Source organism: Perognathus longimembris, chromosome 18 (genome assembly GCF_023159225.1).
Source record: "Perognathus longimembris pacificus isolate PPM17 chromosome 18, ASM2315922v1, whole genome shotgun sequence".
NCBI lineage: Eukaryota > Metazoa > Chordata > Mammalia > Rodentia > Heteromyidae > Perognathus > Perognathus longimembris.
This window is the reverse complement of record NC_063178.1, coordinates 27,518,893-27,541,859: the sequence shown is the minus strand read 5'-3', so window position 1 is coordinate 27,541,859 and position 22,967 is coordinate 27,518,893.

The window sequence follows — 22,967 nt, the reverse complement described above, 5'->3', positions numbered from 1 at the left end:
TTGGTCTTCACCAGATGAGCAATGCAGTCCAACTGAGACATTTTATCATCAGAAGTCACTATGCAGCAGTCTCATTACTGGGGTGCAAACATAATATCTGCATAGCAGCAGCAAGATAAGGAACATCACTTGAAAGCATTTGTTACTGCTTATAGGTGCACTGTTACCTACCCACAGAAACTTCAGCTCCCCCTACCCTACTCTCTCGGGTTCTCCATCTAGACTGCACATTCATTGAAAGTGAAATATTTTCTGGGACTTTGGTGCCATTCAAAGCCTTAGACATTTTTATCCTGAGGAATTTTACTGGAGAGAGAAGCCAATGGGATATTGAGGCAGCGTTCCAAGGTGCCTATCTAGGGGCAAAACCAGCCACTCATGCCTTCACAGGCAACTTAGAAATGTCACTATCTTAGTGCCTTCCACCATATGTTCACTTCAAAGTTACAAAAAAAAGTTTTATCATTTACCTTAGAGTCTTTTATGATCATGAAAAAAGTAACTACTGCAGCACATATTTTTACTTACATTTCTTGAATAAAAAATCTATGTTGGAAAAGATAATAGGAAAATAATTACCCATTGTTTTACTATCCAAAGGAAATCCCCAGTAACTTTTAAATAGGATCCTCTAGACTTCCTATGAATAGTACAAAAGGTTACACTAGTATAGAATTTATAATTTCATATTATACTTTACTGCACATAACATTGTATGTTTCTCCTACCATTAAAAATCAGAAGGAAGGGGCGACATTGTTCAAAACAAGAAATGTACTCATTAGCTGGCATAAAATTGCAATCCTTCTGTATAACCTTAATAATAATAATAAAACTATATTTAAAATGAAATAAACTATAATTTTATCCCTTAAACAAATATATGAGAATACATTACTCAAATTCATGTTGTCAGAAAGTTGTATTTAATAACCTTTCATTAAATATTTAGGCATTAATTACTTTTTTATTTTGTTTGGTTTGGGTTTGGGTTTGAGTCTGATTTGGGCTTTTGTGACAGGATCTTGTTTTGTAGCATCATTTTGTAGCCCTGTTTTGTAGATCTTGTTTTGTTGGCCTTGAACTTAGAGAATCTCTCAACCTCTATAGTCATGTGCCACGACCATTTGTTGAAACATTGGGTGCTAGTGGCACATCTAATCCTATAATCCTAGCTACTCAAGAAGTTGACATCTGAGGATCACTGATCAAAACCATCCCCAGGGAAAGGCCCAGAGACTCTTATCTCCAGTTAACCACCAAAATTCTGGATGTTACGCTGTGGAGCAAGTGATCGAGAGGTAGCCTTGAGCAAAAAAGGTCAGGAACAATGCTCAGGCCCTGAGTTCAAGCCCCAGGATCAGCACACACACATACACACACAAGTGTGCACACACACATGCACACACCCATGCACATACACCATGCACACAAACACACTCATACAATGATGCATAATAATGTATAACATATAATTATAATAACCAAGTATAGACTTGCAGATGTTTAATTACTGGCTTAAAATGATCAAAACTTATTATTAGTAAATATGTTCACACATTTTATCAATTAAATTTTCAAAAAGAATTATCTAGCTGAGTCTCTCTCAAGCAGTCTGTGAGAATGTGCATTCCCCTCTCACTCTCTACACTGAGTCCACTAGTTTTAGGAAAATACAGTTGCTCACTGGTGTCCATGGGGGAATTTCTTCCCGGATTCTCTGTGGATACCAAAAATTAAAAAAAAAAATCAGAAGATGCTCGGGCTTCTCAAATACACCAGTGTAGAGTTTTCATACAACCTGCATCCTGCATCCATCTTGCCAAAAACTTTAAATCATCTCTAGATAGCTTATGGCTTTTAACACCTAATACGTAAATATTAGGTATGTAAATAGTAATTGCACTGCATTGTTAAGGGGAATAATGAGAAAGAACTCATCTGAATGTATTCAACACAGATTCAGTTTTTCCCAAGTATTTTCCATCTCTAATTGGTTGAATTCGTATTTGTGGACCTGTGAAAACAGAGGGCCAACTGTGTTTATTAATTCGATGAGTGAAAAGAATATTGAAAAGGTATCTCTTCTCTAGAAAGCACTCCATTGTTTGAAAACATAGCACTGTAGAAATGTATTCTAAAATACATTTTAATGAGTTAGGAGCCAAGATGATGGTAAACATAAGGCTAAGAAGGGGCATCCCAGACATCACGATTCCTTGAAAAGTGACTTTTAAAATGCAGACTTTCTGAAGAAATATGACAACGTGACTAATGCACCATCATCCATATATATTATAGATGATGATGAAGATGATGATGATGATATTGATGATGATGATGATGATGATGATAATGATGATGATAATTATGACAGGACATGTATGTAAAGGAAGGGACCAGTATAGTGAGTGATAGTGAGAGGGAGAAGGGAAAGGAAAGGATACTGAAGGGTGAGGAGGATCAAGGTACATTACATATACATGTATGTACATATTACACATGCATATGTATATATACATTATATATGTATTCATATATTATATACACACATATACAAAGAGATAGTTCCATAGATGATAAACAATTTAGGTACATAGATGGGTGAATAGATAGACAGACAGACAGAAAGAGAGCCTAAGGAAACCCATCAAACACTTGGAAAGGAGGTATGGGAGGAGAATAGATGGGGAGAGCATTTTCAGAGTACACTGCACATATATATGAAATTACCATCAATTATGACATTCTCTTATGCTATAATGTATGTTGATTTAAAATTATATTTCTTATTTAATACTATATAACATGTTATTATAAGCAAGTCATAGAACTTTGTGTTCCAGTCTGGTTATGTGTGAAATATATAGCAGTACTGTGTGTTTCATAAGCTGTTGTAATAATGAAAGGCGTTAACTAATGGAATGCATGTGGAATTTTTTTTTGAGACAGAGTCTCATAATGTGGCCCAGGCTAATTTTAAACTCATAACCATCCTGCCTTCGATTTCTGGTACTGAAATTTAAGTGTGCACCACTGTATTTAGCTCATCGAATGTGTTCAAAACAATTAGTAGATAAGACCTTCAGTAAGTACTCAATAATCATTGGCTCAGTAAAGCTAATATAAGCTAATGAAATGTTTAGAAAATGCTTTATATAGCAGAATCATTATCTTGTGATTTCATTGACTTTAGTTTTTAAACAATTTATTGAGGCATTGTTTACATACAAAAAATCACTTACATTGAATATGCACAAATCAAAGAATGTAAGTAGACTGCTGTGGAAACATCACCACAAAGGTCACAGATAGTCCTCCACCCCCTACAGATTCCTCCAAACCTCTCTCTTCTTCTTCTTCTTCGTTTTTTTTTTTTTTTTTTTTTTTTTTGCCAGTCCTGGGCCTTGGACTCAGGGCCTGAGCACTGTCCCTGGCTTCTCTTTGCTCAAGGCTAGCACTCTGCCACTTGAGCCACAGCGCCACTTCTGGCCATTTTCTCTATATGTGGTGCTGGGGAATCGAACACAGGGCTTCATGTATACGAGTCAAGCACTCTTGCCACTAGGCTATATTCCCAGCTCCTCCTCCTCCTCCTCCTCCTCCTCCTCCTCCTCCTCCTCCTCCTCCTCCTCCTCCTCCTCCCTCCTCCTCCTTCCTCTCCAACTCCTCCTCCTCCTCCTCCTCCTCCTCCTCCTCCTCCCCCCTCCCTCCTCCTCCTCCTCCTCCTCCTCCTCCCCCCCTCCCTCCTCCTCCTCCTCCTCCTCCCCCCTCCCTCCTCCTCCTCCTCCTCTTCCTCCTCCTCTTTTGGGGGGGACTCAATTGTGGGCATGAACTCTGAACCTGGGTGCAGTTCCTGAGCTCTTCAGCTAAGATTAGCACTCTACAACTTGAGCCACAGAGGCACTTCTGGTTTTCTGGTGGCTAATTCGAGATAAGAGTCTCATGGACTTTCCTGCCTTGGCTGGCTTTGAACCTTGATCCTCAGATCTCAGCCTCCTGAGTAGCTAGGATCACAGGCATGAGCCACCAGCACATGCCATAACCACTTTATTCTTCTTATGTGTACATGGAAGCCTTTATGCATCCATTCTTTATGAATCCATTCATCAATAGACACATTTAGATTGGTTCTCTATCTTCACTCCTGGAAAGAATACCACAATGAACAATGGTAGTATGAGAATTTCTTTGAGCTTCCGTTGACACTTATTGTAAAGAAATACCATATTTTAATTTCTTGAGAAAATTCTAAGCAGCTTTCCATAATGACGTACTCTTCACATTCCACTAATAGCACACCAGAGTTCTCATCACTAAACATTCTCACCAAAACTTAGCATTATAATGGTTAATAACAATAATAATAAAATTATAATACCCATTCTAACAGGTATGAAGTGATATCTAATTCGAAAGGTTTTTTCTTGAACTTCTTTGATATTTGGTGGCAATATTTGTTTTTCTGTCACTTGAAGTCTTATTTGGAGAAATATCCACCCAAATTTTTGTCCTTGCAGTTGGATTATATGTCATATTTCTTTTGCTGGATTATTCTTTTGCTATCAATACAGTATTAATCTTTTATCAGATATATGATTTTGAAGTATTTTTTACCCTTTTGTAAGATGTCTTTTCATTTTGTTGATTGCTTTGCTATGCAGAAGCTTTGCATCTTGACGTAATTCCACTTGTTTACTTTTGCTTCGATTGCTTGCACCTTTGGTATCATAGCCAAAAAACTCACTATCAACATCACTGACAAGAATTTTTCTTCCTTTGTTTTCTTCTGGGAGTTTTATGTTCTGGATTTATGTTCAAACTTTTAATCCACTTTGAGTTGACTTTGTGTGTGTGTAGAAGATGTGAGTGAAACTGCATTCTTTTGCCTGGGGAAATCCAGTTTCCCAAAGACTATTTTACACTAATATGTGTTCCTATTTTATTTTTTACGTCTCAGTGGGGATTAGTTGTCTGTATAAGTGTAGGTTTGTTTCTATATTGTTTCATTGGTCTATATGTCTCATTTTATACAAGTAATATGCTATGATGAATAATAGTAATATAACTTAAGATAGGGAAACATGATGTCCCCAGTTTTGATTTTCTTTTTTTTTTTTTTTTGGCCAGTCCTGGGCCTTGGACTCAGGGCCTGAGCACTGTCCCTGGCTTCTTCCAGCTCAAGGCTAGCACTCTGCCACCTGAGCCACAGCGCACCTTCTGGCCATTTTCCATATATGTGGTGCTGGGGAATCGAACCAAGAGCTTCATGTGTAGGAGGCAAGCACTCTTGACACTAGGCCATATTCCCAGATCCAGTTTTGATTTTCTTGACCAAGATTGCTTTGCTTTGGCAATGCAGGCTCTTTCTGGATGTCAGAATTTTAATTTCTATTTCTGTTTTTTAAAAAATGCCATCAAAATTTTGATAAGGACAGCATTGAATTTGTAGAACTTTTCAACTTAATAGTGTCAAGTTAATCATGTTAATTCTTCAAATGTATGAGCATAGGCTATCTTTTCTCTTATTTGTATTATTTTTAATATCTTTCATCAGTGTTTTATAGTTTTCTGTTGATTGGTTTTAATTTGTTTCCATGTTTTCCCCCATTCAGAAATGAGATACTCATAAAGATTTCATTTAAATTTCAACTACTAATTGTTCTTATATACTTCATTTTGTGATAAAGAAGCTTATTTTATTTATTTATTTATTTATTTATTTATTTATTTATTTATTGGCCAGTACTGGGGCTTGGACTCAGGGCCTGAGCACTGTCCCTGGCTTCTTTTTTGCTCAAGGCTAGTACTCTGCCACTTGAGCCACAGCGCCACTTCTGGTCGTTTTCTGTATATGTGGTGCTGGGGAATCGAACCCAGGGCCTCATGTATACGAGGCAAGCACTCTTGCCACTAGGCCATATCCCCAGCCCCAAGAAGCTTATTTTATTTAGCATATGATATAATAATATTTAAATACCTAATGATTTGGTGTTATTTGTTTCAAAAATCTTCTATTCTCTGACTCACTCAGATGCTTATATTGTACCCTATCAAAGTTTAACTTTTACTTCTACATTAATACCATGAAAAATTTTTTAAATTTTAAATTGATTTATTTACTGTCAAAGTGATGTACCGAAGGGTTACAGTTTCATACGTAAGGCAGTGAGTACATTTCTTGTTCAACTTGTTACCCCCCTCATTTTTCTACCACATTCTCCCTCTCCAATCCCCTCCCCCGAGGTGTACAGTTGGTTTACAGCATATAGTGTTGTAAGTATTGTTGTTGCATTGGTTTGCCTTTTACCCTTTGTCTCTCCGTTTTTTGTGTGTGTGTGTGTGTTTTTTTTTGCCAGTCCTGGGCCTTGAACTCAGGGCCTGAGCACTGTCCCTGGCTTCTTTTTGCTCAAGGCTAGCACTCTGCCACTTGAGCCACAGCGCCACTTCTGGCCGTTTTCTGTATATATGGTGCTGGGGAATCGAACCCAGGGCCTCATGTATACAAGGCAAGCACTCTTGCCACTAGGCCATATCCCCAGCCCTTTGTCTCTCCATTTTGATGTTCCCTTCCTTTCCCTACTTCCAGTTAAAATGTATATAATACTTAGGGTACCAACATCAGTAACAGTGACATCAGGTATAAAACCATGGGGACGAAAGTCAAAAGTAAATAACCTAATTTCTCATGGTACATTGAACATAACAAAAACCATGATAAACCACTTATTTCCATAACTTGGTGTTCACTTCGCTTGGCATCATCTTATGTGTTCATATGTACATAGCTATTGAAGTATTGTGATCTTCTGCTAGGACTCTCTTAGACATATACTAATTATTACCAATAAGGAAAACCATAGAAACTATGTTTCTTTGGGTCTGACTCACTTCATGTAGTATGATTTTTTTCCAAGTCTTTCTATTTCTTTACAAATTTAGCAATGTTATTCTTTCTGATAGAAGCATAGAATTCCATTGGGTGTATGTACCACATTTTCATGATCCATTCATCTACTGAGGGGCACCTGGGTTAGTTCCATATTTTAGCTAAGCACCATGACAATTTACTCTTTTTAAAAAAAAAATCTGTATAATAACTCACTGGAGGTTAGTTTATTGATACAACTATCAGGAAAAGAATTTTGTACCTCTTGTGTCATTGTTGTATTGATGAATCATAATTTTAATTTTGTGTCATCATTTCCAAAACATTGTTTTCAAAAGCCATCTAATTACAACCCCAAAAGTGTGTGGTCACTTAACTATAAAGGCAATTTCAAACCACATTAGTCATTCAGGTATAAGCAAGCCTGAGTCAGGTCTCTCTGCTACAAAAGGTGGCTATGTTAAAACATATATTTGAGAGGGCTGGGAATGTGGCTTAGTGGTAGAGTACTTGCTTAGCATGCATGAAGCCCTGGATTCTATTCCTCAGTACCACATGATCAGAAAAAAACCAGAAGTGGTGCTACATGGCTCAAGTGGTCAGCCCCAAATTACGAATACAGAATACATTTTTAATACATTACAGTACAGTAATTAGAGCTCTGCTTGACTTTGGAGCCAAACTGCTAATTATTTTCTCTTCTAGAATAAGTTATGCAGAAGAGTGAGAGTATACTGAAAATCAGAATACTGTAGGCGCCACTTTCTCGGACATTTATTACAAGATACAGCTCATAGACTGAAGAATTTCAGTAAGTTTGGGAGACAAATGAAGAAAGACATAGCTATGCCGAAGAACTTATGCCACTGAGATCTTTTTTATTTTATTTTATTTTATTTTTTAATTTATTTTTTATTTTATTGTCAAACTCTTTGTACATACAAAGAGGTTACAGTTTCATACATTAGGCCTCGGGTACATTTCTTGTACTGTTGGTTACCTCCTCCCTCATTCCCCTCTCCCCCCCTCCTTTTTTCCCTCTCCCCCCATGAGTTGTTCAGTTGGTTTACACCAAATGGTTCTGCGAGTATTGCTTTTGGAGTCGTTTATCTTTTTATCCTTTATCTCTCAATTTTGATATTCCCTTTCACGTCCCTAGTTCTAATACCAGTATATACAGTATCCAGTGTTTTCAGATGAGATATAGTGATAGCACAAGTACAACCACAGGAAGGGACACAAGAGGATCATCAACAAGAGAAGCTACGGTTTCACATGGCATGTTGAAAGTAATTACAACAGTGATATAACACTCGTTTCCATAACATGGAGTTCATTTCACTTAGCATCATCTTATTCGTTCAAAGGGGAATAGCTATTAGACTCTTGTGATCCTCTACTGTGACTAGCCAAAACCTGTGCTAATTATTCCCTATGAGGGAAACCATAGAGTCCATGTTTCTTTGGGTCTGGCTCACTTCACTTAGTATAATTTTTTTCCAAGTTTTTCCATTTCCTTACAAATGGGGCAATGTCATTCTTTCTGATACAGGCATAAAATTCCATTGTGTATATGTACCACATTTTCCTAATCCATTCGTCTACTGAGGGGCATCTGGGTTGGTTCCATATTTTAGCTATAAGAAATTGTGCTGCAATGAACATTGTTGTGCTGCTGGCTTTAGTGTGTTCTTGTTTGTGGTCTTTTGGGTAGATGCCCAAAAGTAGGGCTGCTGGGTCATAGGGGAACTCTATGTTTAGCCTTCTAAGGAATCTCCATACTGTTTTCTAGAATGGCTGAACCAGTTTACATTCCCACCAACAAACTGCAGAGCTTCTGCAGGACAAAGGACATAGCTCACAAGATAAACAGAAAGCCCACAGATTGGGAAAAGATCTTTACCGGCCATACAACAGACAAAGGCCTCATATCTAAAATGTATGCAGAACTAAAAAAAATAAATCCCTCCAAAACAAAATCGCAAAGAACCAATAGCCCCCTCAACAAGTGGGCTAAAGACTTTAAAAGAGTTTTCTCTGGTGAGGAAATGAGAATGGCCAAGAGACATATGAAAAAGTGCTCTACATCACTGGCCATAAAAGAAATGCAAATCAAAACAACATTGAGGATTCCTCCTCACCTCAGTAAGAATGTCCTTTATCAAGAAAACTAACAATAACAAATGTTGGAGGGGATGTGGCCAAAAGGGAACCCTACTTCATTGTTGAGATCTTTTTTAATGCAATACAGAGTCAGCTCAAACCTTTGGATGGTATGATAGAAAAAAAAAAAGCCTAAAAAACACAATTACAACTAAGCCAGTCTGACTGAGCTGGGCAATAGGGTAATTAGATGAAGAACATAGAAGAGTGTTAACACAAAATAGTCATTCCAAGTTCCTGGCACTCTTTTCTTCCCCCTCCTCCTTTTTATTTTATTTTTTATTTTTTGGTTGTTGTTGTTTTTTTTAGGTTTAGGTATATCCTGGCTCTGGGAATTTTCAAAACCCATTACAAGCACCTAAGTAAAATAAGCATCCAAACAGTGCCACTAAGTAAGTGACAATATGGAGGTACTAACTACAAAGGACTCCTTGCAAATGCCGACTCCTGACTCATGGCCAATGTCCCCTGGCTACAGGAAAAAATTCAATGTGACATTTGCAAATGTGGTGTCTGCACAGTGTAATGGAATAACTGGATTGACAACCAGGAAATTGGCTTCTAGCTCAGCCTCCGCTCCTAATGCTGAGTGACCTTAGCCAAGTTTTGGAACACTGTATCTCAGCTGTCAAACCTCTCTCCACCTCCCATACCTCCCATCCTACCATTCTGTGTTAAAAATGAAGCCATTCAGAATCTTAGTAGGTTCCTTCTTTTCCTGGGATCCATTGTTTGAAATCCATGGGTTAAGTTATTTTACAACTGATATTTCAAATACAATGTGCTTCCTGTAGGAAAAATCCTACCTCCTCTGATCCTAGTTTAGAAGAGATGGGGAAGCTCTGTGTTAGGGGAGACAAGGAAGGTCTGGAGTGCGCAGTTAGTACTAATGAGAACTTTGAAATCCAACTTCATTTTCCTGCCTTAGTTATTCCTGAGTTCTGGGGATCATGCTTCTCTATGTCAAATAGGAGACAGAGTTTGAATATTTTCAGTAAAAATTACGACATGGGAGGGCAGATGTCACTTACTGGAAAGATTAATAACTGGAAGTAGAAATCCAGGCCTTTATTTCCAATAAGGGCATTCTGGATTAGAGGAATAAAGCAGAGACATTCTCTCCAGAACAAACTACTGTTTAAATTGTTAAAATACTTCATTAGCTACATCTCAGGTGTGTAGGGCAAACCTGAGCATGGGGAGGCTAAAGAAATTCTGGAAATGGACTCCTTTCAAGCAATGGGGCTTTACAAATGCCAAAGAAGCAGTTAGGAGTCCAGTCTGTAAGCAAATACAACTTCTAAGTCTCCTGAGGCTGTCATTACCCATAGTGCATTTTACTAAAAGACAAAACATTTTCTGCCATGGATCAAATGGGAGACCTGGAAACTCATCAGCTGCTACAGCCTGCTAATCTCTGCTCAGCACCAGGCAAAATGACCGACTAAATTAGAAGCACTTGAAAATTTCATCAGTCAATGAAATGCTGCCTAAAGGATTAATGCTGCATTTCCTTTTGTGTCCCCCCTCTTCGGAGTGGAAGTAGCAAAGCATCCCAGCCTTATCTTAAGTAAAATTATTTATTTCAGTAGAGGTTAAGACTCACTGAGACTCATAATGTAAAATGTAATGTAAATACAACGTAAAATGTTTTATAATGTAAAATGTTACAAGAACAAATCCTCTCTTACTTAGCAGCATTAATTATCCTTGTTTATAATATATATACAGTATGTTGTATATATATATACACATATTATTATATATGTGCAGATATAAGTGTGTATAAGTCCATATATAGATGTATATATGAGTATATCGATATACATGAGTATATATACATATGTATATAACATATACATACAATACATATCATACAATATATAAGCATATGCCTACCTCTACTCACTACCCCAATTCTTTCTCTACTTAAACCTAAAGCTCAGATCCTTGTCCTGAAGATGGGCTGAAGTGCTTACTTTGCCTCTTCCTGAGGTGTACTCATGGGACTAATAAATTTTCCTTTGTCCTTCACCATTACTTGTCTTTTCATGGCATATTAGGGCAAGTTGCCAGACTTGACATTGTGGAAACCTTGGAGTTGAGCATCTGGCCTAGAGCAGCTGAGTACTCATCAGAGGCCTAGACCTATGTGCACACAAAGTCCTGTATGCTCTATGTGCTTCACACCTGAGTTAATTCAATCATCAGCGCTTCCATTACAAATTGGAGGGAGGCTTCCAGGCTGGGAGCTTGGGCAGAGCCAGGAAGTCTGGACATGAGACATTCTGCAGCTCTACTCACTTCAGAAGGCAATCAGTGACAGTTGAATCATCTTAGACAGGGCTGAGCTCCATGGTGCTCTTGGCAGCTCAGGTCATTGGAGGAGCCACAGGGTCATGGACATGAGGGAGCAGCCCTACCTCCCACAATTCCAGGTGTGTTCTGTGTGTATTGAGGCTCTTGCTTAGTTCTGTAATGCAAGCCAGAATATCAACACACAGCTAGAGAGTCTTCATTTTTCCACCAAGTGTACATAGTACATACTGTGCTCCAGTCCAAGCTCAAGAAAAAGAAAAAACTGTGTCATATAAAGATTAATAATACAAATCAAGTAACCCCTCTGTACATCACTTTGGCAATAAATAAGTAATTATTTTTTTTAAAAAAGAATACAAATCTGGCTGGATACCAAGTGGCTCATGCTGGTATAACCCTAGCTACTCAAGAGGCTGAGATCTGAAGATCACAGTTCAAAGCCAGCTCAGGCAGGAAAATCTGTGAGATTTATTTCCAATTAATCACCATAAAAGCCAGAAATGGGGCTATGGCTCAAATTGTAGAGTGCTAGCCTTGAACAGGAAAAGCTCAGGGACAGTGTCCAGGCCCTGAGTTCAAGCCCCTGGATGGGTAGGCACACACACACACACACACACACACACACACACACACACACACACACACACACACACCTGAACAGATCCTAAGGTTGAAGTGTGGCTTTACAACCTCAGTCGTCATCTCTCCTTTTGATTTAGTCTTGTCTGTCAGAACAGAATTAAGGGCAGTACATATCTTGCAGTCTGTTGGAATATTCAAAAGTTAACATATGGAAGATGCCAAGAATCATGCCTCTGACATTACTAGCTTTCTCTATGTCCTTACTATGAATATAACATCATTATTGTAAGATTGAAGATAACACCTGGTACATGCATGACACTTAATAGGAGCTTTACAAGATACAGCTAGTAAGCCTTCATACAACGTGGTAGTCTGTGGGATGAAGTAGAAAGCTGGATGGAAATCAATATAGTCATGAATCAAGTGAGTCAGAATACTCTGTCTGGGACTATGGCCTCATCTTTAATCAGCCTTCTCCACAGCATTAACTCTTCATGTCCCCAACGTTACCTTTAAAACATAGCAATAATACCAGTCTGCGAGAAGAGATTCTAAGCCTCCAAATGAGCATGGGATAAGCCAAGCATGCCACATTCCACCCTTCTGGGGCTGAGGGTTGAGGTGCAGCAAGTTGCTGAAAGCTGCTGAGTCTCTTTAAGAAATAGTCATTTGCAATGCCCCCATGGCCTAGCAGAGTTAATTCAGCTTTCAGCAGTTCCTAATTATCTCCTGGAAGTAGTTTGAGCTGTGAGATAACTGGACTTATTGAGAACACACAAAGAGGTAAGGGCACTAATTACCCCCAAAGGGTATTTTGGCTTCAGGTTGGTCAGGCTGCAGCGTATGCCAGACTTCACTCTGGGATTCACCACGGTGCCCTGCTGATCCCAAAATCTATCCTTAGATTTATAGGCATGGATCAATGGAAGATTAAAAGGAATCCAGATAGAAACACAGTGGACAATTTCAGCTTCAGATGAAAATAAATTGTCTCCCCTTCCCTACAGACAGTTGTACAAACATTCTGCTAGAAATGGGAAAAGACTGCAGTAAAAAAAAAAAAAAGTGAAGTTCATCTCAATACATCAAGAGAATAAGAAAGTGATAGAAAGACAGACAGACAGCATTTGAGGGCCTCATCTGAGTTTCTGGTGCCCAATCATAAGCAATGAAAGCAATCTGTCATTTCCTCTGATTTCTCACCATCACTAAGGCAGTGACAGCAGTCTAGACATAGGCTAACCATGTGTCTTCATGAGATGAGACCGAGCAAACTCAATAGTACCCGTACCCAGCCAATGGCAAAGTCTATGTATTATGTTGGTTTTTGTTATTTTGTGTAGACACCTTGAACATACTCATGGTATTTTGTTGCTGATATATCCACTTGCTTATTCTTTATGTCATATACCCTTTAGGGCTGAGCTATCCAATATGGTGCATGGTGGCCATTAGCCACAAGTAGCTATTGGCCACTTGGAGAGACTCCAGTCTGGATGGAGATAGCCTTGCAATTACAAACTACAGGGGCTTTTAAAATTCAGTTACAGACACTATAAGATAGTTCACTGATAATTTTTACATTGATTATGCTTGATAATGTCATGGACAGATTGGGATAAAGTATTATTAAAGTACATTCAGGAATGGGGTGGGAGAGGGAAAATAGGGGAGAATGAAGGAGGGATGACATTATCCAAGCAGCATTGTAATTCTAATCTGACTTAAGGAATTGTAACCCTTTGTACAACTACTTACTAATAACAGTTTTTAAGCCCCCAAAGTTAATTTTTCCGCTAGTAACTTATTTTATCTTTAGCTATTGGAATTTTGAGATTACATGTTTGGATGACATTTCTATTAGACAGGTGGTTTGGGCACTGGGCAGATAAGCTGTGTGACTATCCCTCTAGGGTAGATTTGGTTCAGGACCAAGAAGGACAGATTGGGAAGGACAGATCAGCCTTCCAAGATATCCTAAGTAACTGACTGGCAGAGACAGGTTCACAGTTTTCAAGTGTCAGTGTCCAGATTATATCTCAGACAATTCAGAGAAGGTAGCACACAATCACAGCATGAATATGCCCCCCACACCTCCCCAGCACTTCAGGCATGTAAGCTCAATTATTGAATCTCCTATGGTTATATTATTAGCCTTATTACAAACTGGGAAGTGCTTTCTTTAAAATATAGAATAAAATAAATATACACAAAAATAATAATTAGGAGAGATGTTGGAGAACAATGGAGGGCAGGACATGGATCAAGGTATATTGTACTCATAAATTGATAATTTGAGGGGCTTGGAATGTGGCTTAGTGGTAGAGTGATTGCCTAGCATACATGAAGCCCTAGGTTCGATTCCTCACCACCACATAAACAGAAAGAGCCAGAAGTATGCTGTGACTCAAGTGGTAGAGTGCTAGCCTTGAGCAAAAAGAAGCCAGGGACAGTGCTCAGGCTCAGGATTAGCAAAAGAAGAAAGAAAGGAAAGAAAGAAAGAAAGAAAGAAAGAAAGAAAGAAAGAAAGAAAGAAAGAAAGAAAGAAAGAAAGAAAGAAAGAAAGAAAGAAAGAAAGAATGGAGAGAGGAAGAGAGAAGGAGAGAGAGAGAGAGAAAGGACTACATTCAAGAAAACTTTTGATTTCCTTTATTAGATTTTTATAGTTTTATAGTTATATAGTTTTATAGTTCTCATTAAATAGGTCTTTGGTTAGGTTGATCCCTAGGTACTTTATTCTTTTTTTGGTTACTGTAAAAGGAATTATTTCCATAATTTCTTTTTCTGCTTGTATATTACTGGTGTACAGAAAAGCTGCTGACTTTTGTGGATTGATTTTGCATCCTGCTACTTTGCCAAAATGGTTTATTAAGTGTAGGAGTTTGGGGATTGAGTTTTTTGGGTCCTTCAGGTATAAGATAAAATCATCTGCGAATAGGGATAGCTTGATTTCTTCCTTGCCGATGTGGATCCCTTTGATGTCCTCTTCTTCTCTTATTGCTATGGCTAGGGATTCCAGCACTATATTGAAAAGAAGTGGGGAGAATGGGCATCCTTGTCTTGTTCCTGAGTTTAGGGGGAATTATTTTAGTTTCTCCCCATTAAATACTATGTTAGCAGTTGGTGTGTTGTATATGGCTTTTATTGTTTTGAGGAATGTTCCATCTATTCCTGTTCTCTCCAGAGCTTTTAATTAGTATGGATGTTGTATTTTGTCAAAGGCTTTTTGGGCATCTACTGAGATAACAATGTGAGTCTTGATTTTAGTTCTGTTGATGTGGTGGATTACATTGATTGATTTACAGATGTTGAACCATCCTTGTGACTGTGGGATGAAGCCTACTTGGTCATGATGTATGATTTTCTTGATCAGTTTCTGGATCCTGTTAGCTAATATTTTATTGAGGAGCTTTGCGTCTGTGTTCATTAGTGATATTGGTCTGTAGTTCTCTTTTTTTGTTGGGTCTTTGCCTGGTTTGGGAATGAGTATGATATTAGCTTCATTGAATGAGTTTGGGATTTCTCCCTCTGTTTCTATTTCGCGGAAGAGTTTGAGGAGTATTGGTATTAGCTCCTCACTAAAGGTTTTATAGAATTTGTTGATGAATCCATCTGGGCCTGGGCTTTTCTTTGTTGGGAGGCTCTCGATTACCCCATGTATCTCGCTGTAAGTTATTGGTTTATTTATTTGATTTATTTCTTCTTGGTTCAGTTTGGAGAGTTTATACTTCTTTAAGAATTGATCCATTTCTGTAAAATTATTGTTTTTTAGTGTGTAGAGGTTCTGGAAATAATTCCTTATGATTGTTTGAATATCATGTGTATTTGTTTTAATTTTTCCGGTGGAGTTCCTGATTTTATGTATATGAGTCTCTTCTCTCCTTTTTTTTGTAAGTCTTGAGAGGGGTCTGTCGATTTTATTAATTTTCTCAAAGAACCAGCATTTAGACTTATTTATTTGTTGAATGGTCTTTCTATTTTCAATCAGATTTATCTCTTCTTTAATCTTTGTGATCTCTCTCCTCCTAGTCATTTTAGGTTCGATCATTTCTTGTTTCTCCAGTTGTTTTAGTTTCATCGTGAGGGAAATCAAAGAAGACACAAGGAGATGGAAAGACCTCCCATGCTCATGGGTAGGAAGAATCAATATAGTGAAAATGGCCATATTGCCCAAATTGTTATACAACTTCAATGCAATCCCCATCAAAATCCCAGCTACATTCTTCACTGAAATAGAGAAAGCAACCCATAAATTCACATGAAACAGCAAAAGACCTAGAATAGCCAAAGCAATTCTAGGCAAAAAAAGCAGTGCAGGAGGTATCACAATACCAGACTTCAAGATCTACTACAGGGCCATCATAACAAAAACAGCCTGGTATAAAAACAGACCTGAAGACCAATGGATTAGAATTGAAGATCCAGAAATAAAACTGCACTCTTACAGTCAGCTGATATTCGACAAAGGAGCTAAAGACATGCAACGGAATAAACAGAGCCTCTTCAACTACTGGTGCTGGGAAAACTGGGCAGCCATATGCAGAAAACTCAAAGTAGACCCAAGCCTATCACATGCACCAAGATCAACTCAAAATGGATCAAGGACCTCAACATCAGACCTGAATCCTTGAAACTACTGAAGGACAGAGTAGGAAAGACGCTAGAACTTATAGGCTCAGGAAGGAACTTCCTGAATAGAGTCCCAGGGGCACAACAATTAGGAGAGAGACTCAACAAATGGGACTACTGCAAAATAAAAAGTTTCTGCACAGCTAAGGACATAGCAAACAAACTAGAAAGACAGCCAACCATATGGGAAAGGATCTTTACCAGCACAGCAACAGACAAAGGCCTAATATCTGTCATCTACAGAGAACTCAAAAAACTAAGCCCCTCCAAGCCCAGTAAACCAATTAGGAAATGGGCAAAGGAGCTAAAGAGAGACTTCACAAGAGAAGAGATAAAAATGGCAAAGAAACATATGAGGAAATGTTCAACATCCCTAGCAGTAAAGGAAATGCAAATAAAAACAACCCTGAGATACCACCTCACTCCAGTGAGAATGGCCTATACTCTGAACTCAGCCAACAACAAATGCTGGAGGGGGTGCGGGGAAAGAGGAACCCTTCTCCATTGTTGGTGAGAGTGCAAATTAGTACAACCACTTTGGAGAACAGTAAGGAGGTTTCTCAAAAAGCTCAATATAGACCTACCCTATGACCCAGCCACACTACGCCTAGGCATCTATCCTGAACAACAGGTCCCAAGATACCAAAAAGACATTTGCACTTCCATGTTTATCGCTGCAAAATTCACAATAGCCAAAATATGGAAACAACCCAGATGCCCCTCCACAGATGAATGGATCCAAAAAATATGGTACCTATACACAATGGAATATTACATAGCGATTAGAAATGGTGAAATATTGGTATTCGCAGGGAAATGGTCAGAACTTGAACAAATAATGTTGAGCAAGACAAGCCTAGAACACAGAAAAAAAAGGGGCATGATCTCCTTGATATATGACTGTTAAGGAGGGGGGAGGGGAGACAGTAGAGACCAGGTCTGTGAAACCAAAAACTTCTTGTCAAATGGTATTTCCCACAGGTTTGGGTCAGCAACCCTACATTATTTAACTAAAACCAAACAACTACTCAATATATAAAGGTCAAAAATAGACCTCTCAGTAGATCACAATAGCTCAAAAGCTATGTCTGTACATTCATATAAGACTACTGTTGACATATTGTCTACTGTCAACATTACATTTAAAGCCCTAGGTGAATTTTCTTTGGCGTAGGCCACGCGGCTACTGTATATGTTCTTGGTACACTCTGTATTGTATATATGTCTACCTGACCTAGGGAAGGGAAAGAAAAACAGGATGTAAGATATCACAAGAAATGTACACACTGCCCTACTATGTAACTGTACCCCTTGTGCACAACACCTTGTCAAAATTTTTTGTTTAATTAATAAATAAATAAACTTTTTTTTATTTTTGGCCAGTCCTGGGCCTTGGACTCAGGGCCTGAGCACCATCCCTGGCTTCTTCCCACTCAAGGCTAGCACTCTGCCACCTGAGCCACAGCGCCCCTTCTGGCTGTTTTCCATATATGTAGTGCTGGGGAATTGAACCGAGAGCTTCATGTGTAGGAGGCAAGCACTCTTGCCACTAGGCCATATTCCCAGCCCCAATAAATAAACTTTTACAAAGTGGATATGTTGAAATAAAACCCCTCTGTACAACTACTTAAAGATAATTTTAAAATATTTTTAAGACAAAAGGGAACATTTAAAAAAATCATAATAGTTGATATCTTTTTAAGTATTTTTCAAAACAGGCCAGGATGGGGCTGGGGATATAGCCTAGTGGCAAGAGTGCCTGCCTCGGATACACGAGGCCCTAGGTTCGATTCCCCAGCACCACATATACAGAAAACGGCCAGAAGCGGCGCTGTGGCTCAAGTGGCAGAGTGCTAGCCTTGAGCGGGAAGAAGCCAGGGACAGTGCTCAGGACCTGAGTCCAAGGCCCAGGACTGGCCAAAAAAAAAAAAAAAAAAAAAAAAAGAAAAAACAGGCCAGGAATTGTTATAAGTCTTCATATGTTCTAGCATAGTTAATAGTACTTCTCTTACTATTCTTGCTTTTGCAAGTAAGAAACTGAAGCTCAGGGAAGTCAAATAACTTGATCAAATTTGCTCTTTAACTCATTAAGTGTCAGGAGTGGGCAGGGGTGAGAACTAGGGAGTCCAGCTGTTAATCTCTATCCCCACCTCCTCTGCCACATGGCCAAGGCATTGGAACTGGCTTTTAAGAAACAAATTTGCCTCCTGGAAAAACAAAAAAACCCAATCACTATCACTGTATCTTATCTGAGTACATTGGAAACTGCATATAATGGTATTAGAACTAGGAAAGTGAAAGGGAATATCAAAATCGAGAGACAAAGGATAAAAAGACAAATGATTACAAAAGCAATACTTGCAAAACTGTTTGGTGTAAACCAACTGAACAACTCACTGGGGGGGGGGGGAGAGAAAGGGGGAGAGGAAGGAGGGAATGAGGGAGGAGGTAACAAACAGTACAAGAAATGTACCCAAGGCCTAACGTATGACACTGTAACCTCTCTGTACATCACTTTGACAATAAATAAGAAAAAAAAATCATGATTCCAAGCAAAGGGAAAAGACTATCTATGTTCTGGAGATTTCTCATGCATACAGTATGGTCATTTACCAGTTCATGATTCTGGGGGATCTTGATCAAGGCAGGGTGGTGGGAGGTGGGTTGAGTCGCTTGTATTTGAAGGCTCTGATGGAAATTCTATGCCATGCTCCTCTCCTGGTTCCTGAGGGCTCTTAGTGCTGTGTGGTAGTGCTTGGCTTACAAAGTGTGACTCCAGTCCCTGCCTCTGTCTTCCCATGGCCTTCCTCCTCTGCATAGCACTGCATTTTCTTTCACTGATTCCCACCCCTAGATCTGGACCCCACCCTAGTCTAAGAAGATGTTGAGATCTTTAACCTAAATCACAAGATCTTTATTCCTGATGAGTTCACATTCTAAGATTATTGGAGGAAATATATTTTGGGGAGGACACTGGCACCACCGAGCCCTAGAGTTCTTTACTATTATTACTACTACTACTACTACTACTATTACCTTTAAGTACTTGTATAAAGGAGTTGCTATTTAACCAAGTAGTTTATGAATAAAATATATCTTTGAAGGATGGCATCTCTTTCAACATTCTCATCCATTCCTCCCTTAACCACTTTGCTCCTCTTCATTTATCTACTCCTTGACTCCACCCCACCCCTTTCAAGTACCTTCTTCCTGGTGTTTACTTTGTTGAACTTTGACTTTGTCTTTTTAAGGAATTACACTATTTGAGTTCTCCTTTGAACCTACCATGTTTCAGTTAATACATTTGCATACACTTGCATATCGGTCAACATATTTACTAAAAAGTTTACAAGCTAAATCTAGCTTCTATGTATAAGGGAAAACATGCATCTTTTGTCTCTCTGGGCTTCACTTACTTCACTTAATAGAATTTTTTCCCGAGGCCTTTTTATTTCTTTACAAATGGTACAACAGAATTCTTTCTAATGGATAAATAAAATTCCATTGTGTATATATACCACATTTTCTTGAACCACTGTGGGGCATCTGGGCTGATTCCATACCTTGGCTATGGTGAATGTACTGACTCTTGGAGGAGGTAAAAATGATGCTTCAACAGGGACCTTTGCAGCACTGACCAGATGGAGATGAGACTGGGCAAAGGAGATTTAAGCATAGTAATGGCATCCTTTGACATCTTAGGGGTTTAATGGCTCCAGAAATAAAAATAAGTATGGACTAGGCTGAAGGAAATGTGATGGTGGGGGCAGAACCAGGAGCCAGGAGTGGCCTGGCCAAGGCTTCTAGGCTTCTAGTCTAGTTCTTCTCTAACCCCTCTGTACTTCACTTTGACAATAAAGGCAAAAAGATAAACTTTAAAAAAAAAAGAAGTAGGGGCTGGGGATATAGCCTAGTGGCAAGAGTGCCTGCCTCGGATACACGAGGCCCTAGGTTCGATTCCCCAGCACCACATATACAGAAAACGGCCAGAAGCGGAGCTGTGGCTCAAGTGGCAGAGTGCTAGCCTTGAGCGGGAAGAAGCCAGGGACAGTGCTCAGGCCCTGAGTCCAAGGCCCAGGACTGGCCAAAAAAAAAAAAAAAAAGAAGTAAACTTAATGGACTTGAAGCTGAGAATTCATTCCCATATCACTTCATACCTCTCAATTTTGTTTCCTTAGACTTAGTAATATATTCTAACCAGATCTAGAAATTAGGCCCATATTATTTTTAATTTTTTTTATTTTAAACTAATAGACAAATGAGAAACAAGTAGCTGAAAGTGTGTATGCTTTACCTTGATGGACCACACATTAAAGGAAGAGTATCAATGTGAAATTGGTTAAGCAATTAATACCAGTACATGTAAACTATGAGGCAGGTGATAATTCCTAAGTTGCCTTTAGATACAAATCTACCATTCCTGATCATATTTTTGGTGAATATATGATTGACAAGTACGTCATAAAATGATTGTACTGCTTCTGTCTTATCACTCCCTTAAACATCCAGCATTTGCTAGCTGTGCAGTGAAATGTCAAATTTCAATCCAATGATTACATCTCAATGTTGAGATTTTCATGTTACCCAGAAACAGCAACACTATCAAAGGGAATATGATACACATACATATACACACAGACACATGTATTATGTAATTTTTATGGTAACTGTAAGTTTTCTTCTTACGAATCAAATTTCAAGTTAGGATGAGTATTTCTTATGGACTGGAGAATTTGCCACCCAGTGTCTGGGTGGTTTCTATATTAGGCAAATTCTTTTAGTCATTTCCAAAAATAAGGACTGTTTTTAATTTTATTTCTAAGAAACATACTTTCCTTTGAAAGGAGTTTTAATGCTTTCTTGCTCCTCATTTACAACAGATCAGACTTCCATTAGAGCATTAATTGCCAATGTTTTATTTCATTAGTTGTGCTTCATTTAGCTGTCTTAATAACCAAGAAGACTTATGCAAAAAAGTCTTCATAATTGCTACACAGTTAGGCTTTTATTTTCAAAGATTTCACATAACTCCAATATTGCATAAGAAGAAAAAAATATTCAGCTTGTCACATTTTCATTAGAAATTCCATCTCTGGCCAATTAAAAGCTTCATATACATAAATATATATGTCTATTCAGTATTTTTCCCTGAAACTTCTTTAGCTATTTTCTTTTTACCTCTAAACTATAATGTTCCTTTAGTTGTAATTCTCGATAGCTTCACATTAGCTGCTGTAATCAGGTTTCGTTTTAGATGTAGATTAATAATAAATTTTTCATGAGGCTTCTGTAAGATGCTTGCGAAATCCATCAACAGTGCTATTTGATAGCAAAGTTTTCAAAATGATGCTTAATTTACCACAGATGTTCATTTCTACCTCTTTTTGGAAAAATACAAAATGTCCCTGGATACATAAGTACATATACCAGAAAACTAGAAAGAAAGGAACAAGAAGAACCCATGTCCACAGCAGACTTCCCTCTGTTGTGTGGCGATTGCTTCCATTCTCTCTCTTAAGGTGAACAAGGAAGTCATGGGGCCATGTGCTTTCACCCTTAGACATTTCATATTATAGAAAATATACATTTTTGCAAGTACTCAGTATTTAGCAAAGACAATTTTATAAAAAAGAAGACTCACTATGTACTAAATGAAGAAATCTACTTTACAAGTAATAAGCAAACATGGAACCTGGCTCAACAATTCATTTGAGGGTTAAATAAATTTAAAAAAATTAAATATCTTCATGCTAACTGTCCACTCCTCCATTCATCTAATACTAAAATGTACTCTTCCATAAGATGAAGAAATGAGATTGCATACTGGATACATTTTACTCTTTCAGAAATTAATCTAAAATAAGCACGGTTTCAGCAACATTAAAATAACTCACAGCATACAATTTTAATTTTAAATACCAGAGGGAAATTAAGTTGGGCTTTTTGTTTTGTAGAGCTATTTTCTTCCCCCACTCCCACAACCTTATTGTTTTACCTAGAACCATCTTTCTCCAATGTACTTTTCAGGACACAGACACTTAGTATCCTCAACACTAAAGGACAAGTTTGTTCTCTCTACAGATGGATTATAGTCTCAACACTCAAGTGCACAGAAACCTCTTGCAGGTCTTTCCTCACTCCCGCCCTCCCTCCTTCCCTTCCTTCCTTCTTTCCTTCCTTCCTTCCTTCCTTCCTTCCTTCCTTCCTTCCTTCCTTCCTTCCTTCCTTCCTTTTGCTCAAAGGCTAGTTCTCTACCACTTGAGCCACATCTCTACTTCCAGCATTTTGGTCGTTTATTGGAAATAAGAGACTCACTTTCTTAAGAAATAAGATAACGGGGGCTGGGAATATGGCCTAGTGAGAAGAGTGCTTGCCTCATATA